This window comes from Stylophora pistillata, chromosome 5 (assembly GCF_964205215.1).
Source record: "Stylophora pistillata chromosome 5, jaStyPist1.2, whole genome shotgun sequence".
NCBI lineage: Eukaryota > Metazoa > Cnidaria > Anthozoa > Scleractinia > Pocilloporidae > Stylophora > Stylophora pistillata.
The window spans coordinates 23,756,649-23,772,193 of NC_142523.1; the positions used below are offsets into that span (position 1 = coordinate 23,756,649).

A 15,545-nucleotide genomic window follows, 5' to 3' on the forward strand; every position below is an offset into this window, starting at 1 on the left:
AACCCTGAAACAGTGTCAGCAGAATGCATTCAAAAACTGCTCGATTACAAAAACCTTCGTATCATTTCACTGAATTGTTAAGTAGTGGATGACTCCCACATTTGCTTCGTTGGGCGTTACTTCATCGCTGTGTAACAATTCTAAAATGAAATATTCCGGCAAAACTAAATCTGTCAGAGCTTGATTCTTACTTTATAGTGACACACTGTATCATTTGTGAATGATATAGCTAACTGAAATCGCGTTCAAATAGCGGGATGTTTAAACAGGGTCACAACTTCTTTCATTGTTTTTGTTTTTTAGTTTATGGGGGGGGGCTCCATCAGGAAACATTGTTATCACCTCGGTTGGAACACAACGACGACAATTCTTATAACTGCAACTTGAGCTGGCGCATACCACTCTAAAATAGGAGGTATTTTCATTTCTCCGTCGATGTCGAAAAGTTCCCACTGCACCTTTAAAGTTCACATGATATATCACTCTTGGCGGTGAGTACCGGTGATCAACTTTTCCTCTCACATTGCCATCCCAAAGCTTGTCCTTAAATTCTTTGAAGAGAAACCGTACAGAGATGTGAGAAAAAATAGCTAAAGCATTTTCAACATTTGTACTGTGGAAATGCTTGTCGATGATGTGTTTCTTACGTATGCTGAGTCCATCGAGACTCTCCCTGCTCGGGTAACATTGCAAGAGACTCATTGTAAACGATAAATTTGTCTTTTACGATTTTTGTGGACTTGTGGACAGTCAGCGGACTTAATCATAGGCGCATGCCAAAATATTTTCCCTTTGCACGAGACAAATACTCCCGTATTATTACAAGATGCACGTATGTATTACAAGATGCTTCTGCCCATGCGCAGTTTGAATGAGCGCGCTCTGGGAATTAGATCGAAAACAAAACAAAATGGCCATTGGAAAGCGTGCTCGACCAGAAGAAGGATTTTATCGCAACCTAGACCGCGATGTTCGTCTCAAAGCTGAGAAGACACGTCCAAACATCCCAGAAAAGGTGGATCAAGAAAAGTTTTATGTAATCGAGGTAAGTGCACGGCATTTTTACGAAAATCGGGTTTAATATTTCAAACAAAACTTTTACTCGGATCTTCTAAATCGAGGTATTTTATTCAAACTACACAAATCAGGTGCTATAAAAATAGATAGGCAGATTACTGACCGAGACAAAAACTCAGTTCAAGTGAAGATTCACTTTGTTGGATATTAGGAAGAGTTTGATGAATGGAGTAATACAGTTGACTTTGTTAATAGTCATGATAAATCATACATTGGCCGCTAACTTCCAAGATTTGTACCAAACGCAGATTCTTTGCCTGACAGGGCTTTACATTATTTAGCCACCTGAGCAAGGAAATAAAATTTGGTTTATCTCCTAAAAAAAGAGAATCGCCGGATGTAAGAATCTAGGAGAGAATCGAAATGGATATATATCATAAATATTGGCAAAACATCTGAGTGGTGAAAAAGATAAGAAGGGCCAAATGCCCCGCAGGGTCGCATACATCTGCAAACACCTTGTTTGGAAACGCCGATTTACATAAATATTTCTCGATCCAGAAGTTTCGAATTTGTACCAAAATGTTTAGTAGATCCCAGGCTCTCTTGATTGACTGGTACATCTAAGAAATGCGCCTATTCTGAATAAAATCGCCGCTTATAGTACTGACTGCGCGCTCACGGTCCAGTCACGGCTTCTATCGAGAAGCATATTTTCGAAGCCCTATTTACATGGATATTTCTCCAGGTTTAGGATATATTTTAACATTTCTAGATAGAATAATAGTAAAATAATTTAAATCCACTAGTGCATCTAAATATATAAACTTATTACTTTGTCAAATTATTATTTTCCCTAAAAATTTCGCCATTCTCGCGAAGATTCTGGGTCAAAATGTGGGGGCCTGGGAACGAAAATAAAAATTTGAAGTAAGTGTCTATATAAAAATCCAGGAAAGATCTATTGCTGCTCGATTTTTCGGAATCATCATGACTCCATTATCAAGAGACCAATTAACTAATATGCAACTAATTAAAGGAAGGTACAAGATAAGCATAAATTGCAATAAAGGGCCTAAACAAACACCTTGGCGCGGATGGAATCTGTTTGCACGTTCAGTGTTGGTTTACGGGATAAAACTCCAGAGAACCGGTTAGACAGGTTTTCTCGCATCACGCAAGCGACGAATTGGATTAAAGTTACCGAAAAAAAAAAGGCGGACAATTTAAATCATTTTTCTGACGTCGGAGATTCGGAATGGTTGGCGAATATTGATCTAAGTTTATTAGATAAATCGAACTTAGAAAAGCAGTTTAAGACAACGAAATTTCATCGTTTATCCAAGAAAATACAAACAGCAGCACCAATTACGTTCCGCTTCAAATACTTCTGCCATGCACTCCCCGTAAATAAATATCCGCGGAATTCTCCCGCACTGAAATGACAATTTGGCGTGTTGGATAATAATTAAGTTATTGGACTTTTTGGTGTGTCATATCGCTGCGTATTCTTATTCTTTAAGCGTATTTTGACTTGATCTAAGAGCTCGTCAAAATACGGCACAAATCGTAAAAATACTCAGCGATACTACACATCAAAATGTTTAATAAGATTTGTAATTTGCATGAGTAAATAGTCAGAAACACGAAAAATTATTTTGTCTCATCTCGATTTCTAAATATCATGGTTGTGTTCTGTTTCTTTTGTATGTGTATCTAAGTATGTATGTATGTAAATCTTTACTTAAACACGGAAAATCATCAGTTACATAATAAAAACTTAGATTGATCAACTCCTTTCCAAGATTGCCGTGTGGGAATCCTATATATCGGCTACGTTAAGATTTCGCCTAAGTGGTTAACGGATGAAGCATTTTTTAAGTTTTTGGCCAATTTATTCCATAATATGGTCCCGCTGTAAGAGAAGCTTCGTTTCAAATAATTGGTGTTTGGTTTGGACAGGGCCAGTCTTCCCTCAGAGTTTCTTCTGTCGTACACAGAGTGACGCTGAGAGAAAAGACTTTGTAGATATTCGGGAGCAAGGTTGTTCATAATTTTATACATTATTAGGGCTTTTTGTTTCTCTCGTCGAGGAGATAGCCTCTCCCAATCGAGGGTGGAGAGAGGATGGTTTAAGCTTGTATCAAAGGGCAATTTGGTAATAATTCTGGCTGCTCGATTCTGTAATTTTTGGATCTTATCGCTTAAGTAGCCACTTAAACAGTCCCAGACGGGGCTGCAGTAATCAAAATGAGGTATAATCAAAGCGTTATAAATTTGAATTGCAGTTTCTTTGGATATAAAGGGCCGTACACGTTTTAGGGCGCCTATAGCTGAAGAGACTTTCTTGCAAATCTCTTCAACGTGGCTACCCCAAGACAGTTGGGCGTCTATAGTAAGACCCAAAGATTTGGTCTTGTCGACTCTCTTGATAATTTGCTCCTCAATTCTGATTTCACTGGGCAGATAGTCTTTGTCTTGATCCAATAATCATTAACTCTGTTTTAAAATAGATATGGACTTTTAGAATAAAGTAAGATCGCAGCAAAGATTTAACAGTGACAACTGATACCAAAGTGTGCTCTGAACATTTCGAAGACAGTCGAAAAAGGAGACTGAAGGTGGATGCACCTGTCCTTCATTAATTGTTTTTATAGTCAACAAAAAGCCATTTCAAAAAGGAATGGTGTTTTTCTCGCAATAAATGTGACTTCTCACCATCCATCAAAACTTTCATTTTTCACTTTTATTTAGACAAAAATGCCTATTTGCAGATTTTGAATCTAAATCTGACTTGGATTAGAAGCAAAACATTTACATTTTTAAATTTCTTAATTTTTTAATTTTAATCTCCTTTTCTCCGGTCATAAGCCATGCACCTTTGGTCGTAGAACCCAGCAAATTAAAATAGACAAGTTTGGTCGGAGTGCCATATGATAAACTACTCACTAACTTCGCAGCTTTCGCTTGCTCGAGCCGAACTGGGAATCTTGATTAGCCCTCTGTCGTTTTTGCACAAACGTACCTAAGGTCGGTCTGTGCTGTCACTACCTCTGATCACTATTTCTCAGTAAGGCCCTCACGCTCGGTTCGTAAGAAGTTAATTTAATGAAATGATGTCTCAAATCTTGCAAACTGATCATTGTACATATGCAATATGAGGATATCAATTAAGTCGTGGCTTTTACGACCAACAGCTAAAATTTTGGCCGATTTACGGCTAACCCTCCAAGGCTAATGTGAAAATCCAAATTGAGATCCTAGCGATCGGGTTTTGAAAATTTCAATTGAGCCCTACACTCCAGAGGCATGCTTTTTGATACCCAACCACCCTCCAGTCACGGAGTGTTAGCCCAGTAGCTGAGGTTTGACTGAGCACAAACCTGACAACCAATCCTGCAATGCAGTCTTTCAGCCTCGATGAATAAGACCAGCCCCTTCCAGCCTTAGAGAGAAATGCCAGTGTGTGCCGGCATTCAACTAAATATTTAATAAGGCATGCTTAGACCACCTTCTTAAAAAAGGATCGTTAGTCAACCAGTATCTTAATGCATCTGACGAGAGAGGACTTTGTAACCCTTTCGAAACAGATCTGTAGTGCGAAGTTTTAATTTGTATTTTCCTGTACAATTGTTTACAAAGCTCCATGATTGTAGAGCACTCTCCGACTCGTGGATAAGGTTTTTTTTATGTTTATGCATATATATACATAGAAAGTTAAAAAAACTGCGAGGATGGACAACTTCTGACGTAAAAATATAAAAAATTTTAATTAAAAACGTTTCGGTCAGAGACCTTGTTCAGTTATTTACAACTTTTGAAATAAAAAAGAGCATTAAATAGGATCGAAGTTCTAATGATTACATAATTACAGATAACGACTAATGAACTGGTGCTAGTAAACAAAAAACCTAATTAACAAGAACGCAATGGAAAAAATACAAGGAACAAACCCTAAAAACTAAGAGATTCTTATCTCTTATCTGTTTCGACCCACATAGGTCGAAACATTGTGCACCCTGTTATTTATGCAGTTCTATATATATATATATAGGTCCAGTTAGATTAATACAACGACTACACTTTAATCTTTTTCATCAGGGGATTATATTTTATTTTATCCCCCGATGAGTGAGCACTCACGAAATAGGCTTGTAGGAATGGAAGCGTGGTCGTGGGTGCGAGAGTAAGCTCTATGTAGGTCTTCATTATGCTACGAAAACTTTAAAAGGTAGATAGTTACAATCGGCACGCTCAAGAGATCCATAAGGAGAAGATTGGAAATTGACTTTTCTTTCTTTTGAGTCTTCATTTCATGTTTGAAAAACAATGAAGAAATGTCGTCACAAACAGACAGGAATTATTTTCCAAATTAATGGTTCATACGTTGTAATATTAGACAAAAGGCTTGCGAAACGTTGTGAAACTACAGGCCTTGTCTTATGAAAGGTTGATAAACATTCAAGAAATTCGCATAAATTAAAGTTTTCCTATGAAATCGTCGACTTTTTGGAGCTTGATAAGTGCTCTGAACCTAAATGTTGCTCAAAAACTTCTCAGCAAAGGCAAAAAAGTGCTCGAGGTTGCTGGAACCGCAAAAAGCTGCATCAAACGCCAAAAATTGCTCAAAAGTTGCCGTGCACAATCGGATTTTCCAAAATAATTGATAGTCTTGAGATGTATTGACTTTTCCGATATCCACTTATTCTCAGTGAATAGAAGAGAGTTTTAAAAATCACTGCGAATAATTCCGAAATAAACGAAGAAACAATGCGATCACCAGTTTAGGAGGATTTTAGGATTAATTGAACACAGCTTTAACTTTCGGTGTTCTTAGAACTTTGCCGTAGGGCTTAATACTTATTGCCGACTCATTTTTCCTTCAGCTACAAAAACCTGTTATTTAGTTTTGTCGTATAAGAATATTTTTTCCGATTGTCGGATTGGCTATCTCTATTGTATACTTTGCACAGTGTTTCTGCCCGTCAATTCCCGATGTGTTTATTTAAAAAAACCCTTCAGAACAAAAACACAGTCAATTGAAAATTGATTTCCTTCCTCAACTGAAAGTGATCTTTTCAAGCTCCCACCTGAATTACAAATCACAGGCGGCGACGTCATAATCAACAATCATTTAAATTTAACTCCCAATCTTAGTTTTATGATATGTTCGTAGTTTCTCACTTTATTAGACTGTTTTTATTTAGTATTCACAGTCGACTGTAAGCTGCGCTTTAATCATTGGTGTTAAAACGAAATCCTTGGCGAAGAGCTCTGCATTTAGTAACTCACGTATTCCAAGGTCAGTTTGTTTTGATTTCACTATAAAGGCATTGGGGTCTCTTAGAAACCGAAAAACCGCTCTAAAGAATGGCCAAAACCACAAAATCGAAATCCCCATACTCATTTCCATTTTGTACCATTGGTCAACCGCAAACTTATTAATTTAGCAAGATCTGAAATGTCATTTCATGAAGATTTACTTTTTACTAACTGAGCGCGAGGGCATTACTGAGGAATATTGACCAGAGGTAATGACAGAGACAACAAAGTTTGTACAAAAATGACAAAGGACTAGCCATGATTTCTCAGTTCACCTCAAGCAAGTGAGGGCTGCGAAATTAGTAAGTAGTTCTTTAAAAGGCAATAAGGCCAAACTTCCTTAATTTTTAATTTGCTGACTTTTGCGACCAAAAATACAAGGCTTATGACCAAAGACTGCCTTGCTATATGATAATCTCATCAGTAAAAAGTTTGATTTCAAACAATCATGATAGTGACCTAGTAAAGAGCTTGGAGACAAAATTGTTTTGAGGGCATGTGATGATGATAAAGTTAATTTTCGAAAGTTCTTCTTGGGTGAGTGAATCAAATGGAAGAACTTACTGAGGCAAGAAGCACTAAAACAGCCAAAGAATGAAAGAAGAAGAACAAACAAGATCTATTTTAGTGTCTTCACTGTGAATCTACTTAACGACTTAGTTCCTCAGAATTTGCATGTGAACAGTTCCTATTATTGCTGTGACATGTTCAGTATTTTGCTTTACGAGAAACAAGAATGTAGTTGATATGACAGTGGGTAAATGTTGAGCTTCTTGTTTGACTTTCTAGATGCTAGACAATACAGTACACAAAGTAGCAGAAGCTCTTTATACAGAGGAAATGGAAGAAAGGCAGCCTAAAAAATTCAGGTAAGCAATGATTTCAGAGCTTTATCATAATAAACAAGTAGGAGACATACGAAATTAAACCTATGTTTAAACGGATTGATACTTGAACATGCTCCAGGGCAAGACTCCTCGAGTAAACATTTTTCCAACCAAGACTGAACTTTGAATCTTTTTTACAAACTTCTTATCAAATTCTACCATTCCCGTCAGATGAGTTTATTTCAAATCAGTGGTTTGAAATACTCCACTGTTTTAATTCAAAGTTGGTTAATTTAAATACTTTGCAAAACTTTCCAATTGCTTTTCCTCTTGTTTTGGGGTTACAGATGCAATGACGTTGACAATTCCCGCTTCTTTTCATTTTTTCATTAACTTTTTATGATGATCTGAGCAAAAACTACTCTTAATAATGAAGTTTCGATATTCAATTCAGGTAAGTCAAGGTAGCCAAAACAGGAAAAAGTCATGAAATCGAGCTTAACGTAATTTTATAAATTTTGTATTTTTTTTATGCAGTATACCTAGTGCAATTTAAATTAGATAAACACGAGTAATTCAGCTTTCAAATACCATGCAAATATTTGAAAAATAATTTACAAAAGCTTGTGAATATTCCATGCTAGACAAGTACTACCAAGAGACGATCAGTTCTCTCGAGGTCTCGTATTGATCATTATTTACTTATATTGCATTATTATCATGATTACAAAGATGATGCAAATTTTAGCCAAGCATAGTCTCAAATGGACCAAACGCCCTGCAGTCAGAAAATTTTGCAGAATTTACACGGATTGTGCTAAATGCAAACTGGATTTCTCTCAGCAAATCATAATGTAGAAGTTAACATTCGTAAAGGAGATTTAGAAGTTTAAATTTTCGAAGGAAATAACATACTTTTATGTGAAGCATGTCGTGCGCTAATACACGCTGAAATCATTTAAAAGTTACCAAAAGGACGTAAAGACAGCAGAGTGACAATAACTCTGAAGAAAGAAAGGACAACTTTAAGTTTAAATTTACAAGACATGTTTCGACATTCGCATGTCATCTTCAGTTGCAAATGAGCTTTTAACGGTTGTACATTTGAATTTATATTGAGGTACGTTACAAATTACGTGTCAGGGCTTACGTTTCAATTTGAATATTAAACACGCAAAAAATGTAACTAGCGCGCGCTTTACTAGATAAAAGATAGTAAAAATAATAATAATAATAATAATAATAATAATAATGATAATAAAATAATAATAATAACAATAATAATAAAATAAGAGACCAAGGATAAACGTAATTAAAAGGAAAGAGATAATTCTAGATGCTTCAATTGCTGATTAAGAATGGGTTTTTCTCACTTAATATGCAATGCCTCTTTGATCTTAATTTGGTATTTTGAAGCGGCAGAATCTAAAGACCTGGCTTAACTAGGAAACTTTGTTGCGGAAACATTGTTGCGGAGCCAAATGTTTCCCAGTTTAGCCGCGCGGGAAACACAAGTTGCGGAAACAAATTTTGCTGCTCGGAATTGTTTTTGCCTGCAGACAAAAACATTTTTGTTTCCCGGACACAAATTTTGCGTCCGAAACATATGTTTCCCAGTTTAGCTGGGATGAAAACAATGTTGATTAGTCTCCAGTGCCACTCGCACATTGAAAAATGTTTCATAGCAACGGCGAGCAGACAACAATTAACATGACTGACTGCGAAGAAATTCAAGCAGGACACGCTCAAAGAAAGGGAAGGGGAAAAGAAAAGGTATTGGAAAGATGAAGAAATTGAAATGCTAATTACAATAACAAGAGGTGCTCACGAACTCGTGTACAAATGTGGCGAGTGCTCTCACCAATATAGCTGACATTATAGCCAGCACACGAAAATTTATAAACGACACGCGAACGTAGACCTAGCGGTACTGAATCTTTCACACTAAACAATCGGACAAAACTTCGCATATTTACAAGCATCTGCAATCATCAAGGTCCTGTCTTGACTCTTGTGATACTGAATTTTTCACGATCTTAGATTCTGCCGCTTCAAAATACAAATTAAGATCAAAGAGGCATTGCATATTAATTGGGAGAAACCCATTCTTAATCAGCAATTGAAGCATCTAGAATTATCTCTTTCCTTTTAATTACGTTGTTCCTTGGTCTCTTATTTTATTATTATTACTATTATTATTATTATTTTTACTATTATTTTTATTATCTTTTGATCTAGTCAAGCGCGCGCTATTTACATTTTTCGCGTATTTAATATTCAAATTGAAACGTAGGCCCTGACACGTATTTTGTAACGTACCTCAATATAAATTCAAATGTACAACCGTTAAAAGCTCATTTGCAACTGAAAATGACATGCGAATGTCGAAACATGTCTTCTAAATTTAAACTCAAAGTTGTCGTTTCATTTTTGAGAGTCATTTAAAAGTTCTAAAATGTAAGGGGAAAAAGTCTGTAGTCTCTTGTATGCCTTTTTCTGCCTCGTTTGGCGCAGAAGAAAACAAACAATTGGAAGGTAACTCTGCTTCGTGAGGCTGAGGTGGCCAACAATTTTCGAGAAACGCCGGCTAAAATGTTAAGACATTCACAGTACTTTTAGTTGCCTCTCCACTTCTAGCCAACACCATCACTTCGGTACCTTTACATCGAAACTCCTTGAACTGTGTCGAAAAAAAAGATATACTTTCTGGGATATTGTTCTTTTAATCCATCCCAAAAAAAAATATACCATCTGATTAACTATCTCTTAGATTGCGACCGACAGGGAAAATCACTTATTACTAAATTATTTACTTGCACAGGGAGAGAGTTAGTTTGTCCGTGAGTTCAGGAAAGCCTACCAATTGCGTAACGTTACTCTCCTGGATCTCTGCAATCTTGTTCGACGACTGGCTTTTTACACCCTCGTATAGTTTCTTTCTTTAAGTGTCTTTCGTCTTTTTGTTACATATTTTCGTCATTTTCATTCCATGTTCGCGATAATAAAGTCATCGAGAAGTAGTCGTCCTGCAAGGATGGACAGCCGCCCTATCATACGGCTTAATAGATCAATTTACAACCATGGAATGAACGTAAGATAGCACAGTTAGGATTTGGCGAAAAAAACCAGCAGCGATTTCGCAGAGGCCCAGCTACACAGTATTTCGGAAGAAAGTCAAACAGAACGTTCCTATCGGTTCTCGGGTGACCGTGAGATGGGGAAACGTTTCCATCGATCGAAGACCTAATCCCATGTAAGTTTTAATGACCTTTCTCTCCCATTAAAGTCAATTACAGAGATACATTTGTCCAAAATCTCATCTTGGTACCCTCTATTCTTAAAGCGTATTTAGAAACACTGCTTGTCTTAGTCAATCGTGCAGCGTGTCGAATATACTCACAGTATGCGGAGCGCTTCTCTTCTTACGAATCGTTTCTTTGTGAGTAGTGAATGACACGAATAAAAATTTAACCACGCATGATCTTCGTCTCCTAATAATGCGTTTGGACGTCGAGGGTCAATTCTTGTATTATTTAAGCCGTGATAGTGATTGTATCGTGGTACAATACACAGGTCTGTTTGCCCGTCTTATAAATTCTTCTATTTTGTCTTCGGTTTTGTTACACAGACTATACCTTTAGTTGTGCCCTTACTCCATTTTTACCATGAAAATATTGGCAAACGTTCTTGCCATTGTGCAATTCTTTGCCGTTTATTAATAACAACAGCACGCTCGTACCCAGTCGCATTTTACCGGTTTCCTTGTGAGAGAATACTGGATACGAGGATAGATCGAGGCGAGCGGGAAGCATGGAAAAAGGCAAACGAAGAATTATCGTTTCAAGTCTGACAAACCATACGACGAGGCGCAAAACAGACTGGTCGAACGTGGCCTTTTTATCTCGGCCAATCAGAACACAGGATTCGCCTCATAGTGTCTAAGGCCTGCGAGCGAGCCTGGGGCAGGCAAGCCCTCCTCTATCATTTTCCCTTCGGTGACCCGGTACACTTGAAGATAGCGATGATTCCTCGTTGTTGCAGAAAGACTCTCCGGCGATTGGGTATATCCAAGAAGCACATCGTTAAAAAGCATTACGACCCAAAAAATGCCATTGATGTTTCCGTATTTTATCCGCACATTGATCTACATGTGGTCTTCAAAACATTTAAGGCCAAGCTTCGCGCAGACATTCTGAAAGGAAAAGTCGACTATTTATCTCGTCAATTGGTTTACTACTACTCGTTCCATGATGTGGTGGGTACCTCTCCAATAAAACATCGATGGGGCATCACAACACATGAAACCTGTTGTGTAAGATTGGTGTGCGCAACCTCAAGATGTCGTTGTGGTCGTATCGTGCCCACAAGGGTAATAACATCTTTTCCGGATGGACGCCCCATCTAACCATCCCTCAAAGAGAGTGAATCTTACGGAGTTAAAATCCATATTTTTGAAATAAAAAATAACTGAGGAACTATCGAATATAGCCATGAAGCAGACAAGCCAATCAGCCAAGTTGAATTGAAGCTGAATCAAGAAATAAAACAGAAATGTAACTTTCTAATGTAGCTGACATATTTACATCAAGTGTAATGACTTAGTTCAATGTCATGAGTTTTCTCAAGTCCAGATCCAGTCAGATCTAGCTCACCACAGTCCAGTTTATTCAACTTAATACCTTGAAATGTGTTATGCTCACACTACTTGACTGATGTAATGTAAACGGATTTCTATCTTTACTGAGAGCTTCTTAAAAATCAGATCTCCAGCTCTCCTACGTTCCTTATTAAGTTTTCTTTACAATGTTGGAAAATAAACACTCTGCAAATAAAGAACAAAATCATGTTCTACATGTCCACGAATCTTTTTAAGCAAGCTGATCCTATGAAGGAGAGGTTGGGAAGAAGGAAAAATTTTGAAAAATGATCAACTGAGAATAATTGTAATGAGACTTCGGTGAGCAAAAAGTAGGGTGAATTTCTGACTTAATCAGGGTATCGCAGTATAACTGATCTATGTAATCTCAGGATATACTAAAGACATCTTGCGTAATTCGTTTAGGAAAACATTTTTCAGGAAAATGACTCGGTTGTAACTAAGAATATGATAACATCATCTCTTTAAATGGACCATGTAGACTAATTCCACAACCGTTTTCGAAGTCCAGTTTGGCAAAACTTCGTATTGAAAAACTTCCTATTGAAGATAGTATGAGTAAACTTACGTCCAAAAATGGCATTTCTAGGTGAATAAGGGGGCTTGTTTCAGCTCCCTCTCGCTCTCAATTGCGTAAATAAAGAATGCTAATGCAATGAATATCCTTCTTTGCGGGATACTCAAGCGAATTAGAAGAATGGCGAAACTTCTCTTGAGGTCTAAAAAGTTAGGTTTCAAAGCCTTGTTTTATCTCGCTAAGCTTTACCTAATAAGTTGTTACAGAGCGTAAAATCAGTTGGTTCTTAATACGACGGTTCATCGATCTCGAGAGAAAACGATCGCTGATGGGTGATATTTCCACATTAAGTTTCAAATCTTTCAAAAGACACATTTGTTTAAAGTGACTGTAATAAATGAAAGCTATAGTTACTATTGTGAGTATTATCTCTTACATTTCACCCTTTCTAAAATTATTTATAACATATAACTATTATTATGTCATTTGGTTTGAATGATTGACTTAATGGTCTGTAAGAGGGCGAGAAAGGCTAAATGGTGTAATTTTGACAGAGTTTGATTGATTGTACGTTATTTTTTGTAGTACAATGAACAAGATTTGAGCCGGAAGATGTTGCATAGAGGAATTCGATAGCATGGTAAGATTTTGCTTTGCCAGTGTATTGGGCCATTAGATTACCAAAGATTGAGGGAGGCTTGTTTCATTTTTCAAGAATCAGTTGTACTTGTCGTTTTAACCTTTCTTTCGTATCCAAAAATACATTTAATTCGCAAAAACATTCCTAATTTGTTGGAAGACTGACAGTCAGGTTTAAGACATGACAGAGCTCAGCTATTGGGTGAATACCCTGTGTTTGAAGGGTAGTTGAGAGCTTAAGAGGGGAAGGAAATACCTGATGCCTGGCCAAGGAAAATACAGGGGTCTTAACGTTAAGGCTAGTGCTAATATGCAGCCTAGCCACCAACCTATGCAAGAGTGGGTTGTAAAAAAACTCTGCGTGGAAAGCTTAGGAGAGGGGAGGGGTAGGTTTTTTAAAGCCTTGCACCATGAGGCTGGAAAAAGCTTGTCTTATTCATCGAGGTTGAAAGACTGCATTGCAGGATTGGTAGTCAGGCTTGTGCCCTGTCAAACCTCGGCTTCTGGGCTAACAGTCCATTGCTGGAGGGTTGTTGCGTGTTAAAAGCATACCTTTAGGGGTGGGGGTTCAATTGACTTTGCAAAAACCTGATTGCTAGGGTCTCCATATGGATTTTCGCTTTAGCCATGGAGTGTTAGCCTGGTTCTTGGGATGTAACAGATACAAGCCTCACTAACAATTCTGCAATGCAGGTTTTTAAACTCGGTGAATAAGAGAACCCTCTTGCAGCCTTAGAAAAACAACAAGTGGAAGTTTACCGAGTGGTTTCAAAAATCAAACCTTCCCACCCCTGAAATTTCCATAAAGAATCATTTGGAACCCATCCTTGGATAAAATGTTGGCTTGGATACATGCAAGCACTGGTCTTGAAGTTAAGCGTCTTGCAATTTCTTCGGCCAGGCTGGCTTGAATGCAGGTGATGCCCATCTTCAAGTGAAAACCTAGCCACAAGGTTTTTGCAATGTCAGTCGAGCCCTCTACCCCGAGAGTATAATTTTTGATACTCAACCACCCTCCAGCCATGGAGTTTCGGCCCTCTGACTGGTGTGTGATGAGATACAAGCCTTACTACCAACCCTGCAGGCAGGCTCTGAACCTGGATGAATGAGACAAGCCCCTTCCAGTCTTAGAGACATATGCCAGTTGGCCAGGGGGTCTTAAAACCTACCCTCCCCATCCCTTAGCTTTCTACACAGAGTCGTTTACAACCCACCCGTTGATAGCTTGGTGGCTGGTCTGCGTGCGGGTACTAGCCTTGACTTTAAGCTTCCTGTATTTTATTTAGCCAGGCTGGCTTGAAGTTGGGCGATTCTCGCCTTTAAGCGAAACCTAACCACCAGGTTTTTGCAGCTTGCTGCTGCGGACTTTCAACCACCTACCAACCCCAGAGTGCTCACCCACATCCTGAGCCCTGGCAGAGCATGAGCTTGAGTGTCAATCTTATAACATACTGCGCCTGTAAATCCAATCAGATATAAATCTGGGGGAATCCGCTAAAACATACCCCCCCAGAAAAAACAAACTCAAAGTAAATTTCCAAGGACACACCTTTCAAAATTGAAAATTTTCCCAGTCTTACCACACTCTCAGCCAATATCATCTAGTCGACCATGCCAGAAGAAAGCAGAAAGCATGGGTCTAACTCTGACTTAATGAAAAAAGCCCAAAAGAAGTTCAGTCTGATAAGAAATCAAGATGTCCATTTTATGAAAAAAGTAATTCCCACATGAAGCTTACACTCCCCACCCCTCAGCTTTCCACACAAAGCCATTTAAAGCCCACCCGTGAATAATTTAGTGCCTGGCTGCATGCAGGCACTAGCCTTTGCGTTAAGCTCACTGTATTTTCAAAGGCCAGGCTCGATTGACATTGGAAACACTGTGTAGCTAGGTTTTCACCTGAAGGTAGGCATCACTTGCATTGAAGCCAGCCAGGCTAAAGAAAAGGCAGGAGGCTGCAAAGGGCTTGTCTTATTCATCGAGTTTGAGAGATTGCATTGTAGGATTGATAGTCAAAGCCGGTACCCTGTCAAACCTCAGCTACTTGGCTAACACTCACTGGTTGAAGGGTGGCTGAGTTTTAAAAGAATACTTTTGGGGAGAGGGCTCCATTGACATTGCATAAACTTTGTGGCTAGGTTCTTGCTCGGAGGTCGGCATCGCCCGACTTCAAACCAGCCTTGCTGCGGAAAATTCAAGGGGTTAACGTCAAGACTAATGCTTGCATGTAGCCCAGCTACCAACCTATCCAAGTGTGGGTTGCAAATGGCTCTCTGTGAAAAGTTTAGGGGGTGGGAAGAGAAGGGTTTTTTAAACTCCTTGGTCAACTGACATATTTGTCTAAGTCTGGAAGGAGCTGGTCTGATTCATCCAGGTTCAAAGCGTGCATTGCAGGATTAGTGGTCATACTTTTACCCTGTCACATCTCACCTACTAGGCTAACACTCCATGGTTAGAGGGTGATTGCGTGTTAAAAGCATACCTCTGGGGGAGAGCGCTCAATTGACATTGCAAAAACCTTATGTCTAGTTTTAAGTTTGAAGGCGGGTATGGGCCGCTTTCAAGC

The 15,545-nt window shown here is 38.4% G+C and overlaps 1 long non-coding RNA gene across 1 annotated transcript in view; it reads left to right on the plus strand.

The window, feature by feature from the left end:
• The first annotated feature begins 882 nt into the window (after positions 1-882).
• The window catches only part of LOC148730920 (uncharacterized), a 45,050-nt gene continuing 30,387 nt past the window's right edge, over positions 883-15,545 (plus strand). Inside the window, exons 1-3 of the long non-coding RNA XR_016001934.1 lie at positions 883-1,045; positions 7,129-7,208; positions 12,926-12,980. This is a non-coding gene — a long non-coding RNA (uncharacterized LOC148730920). The remainder of the gene's footprint in view (positions 1,046-7,128; positions 7,209-12,925; positions 12,981-15,545) is intronic.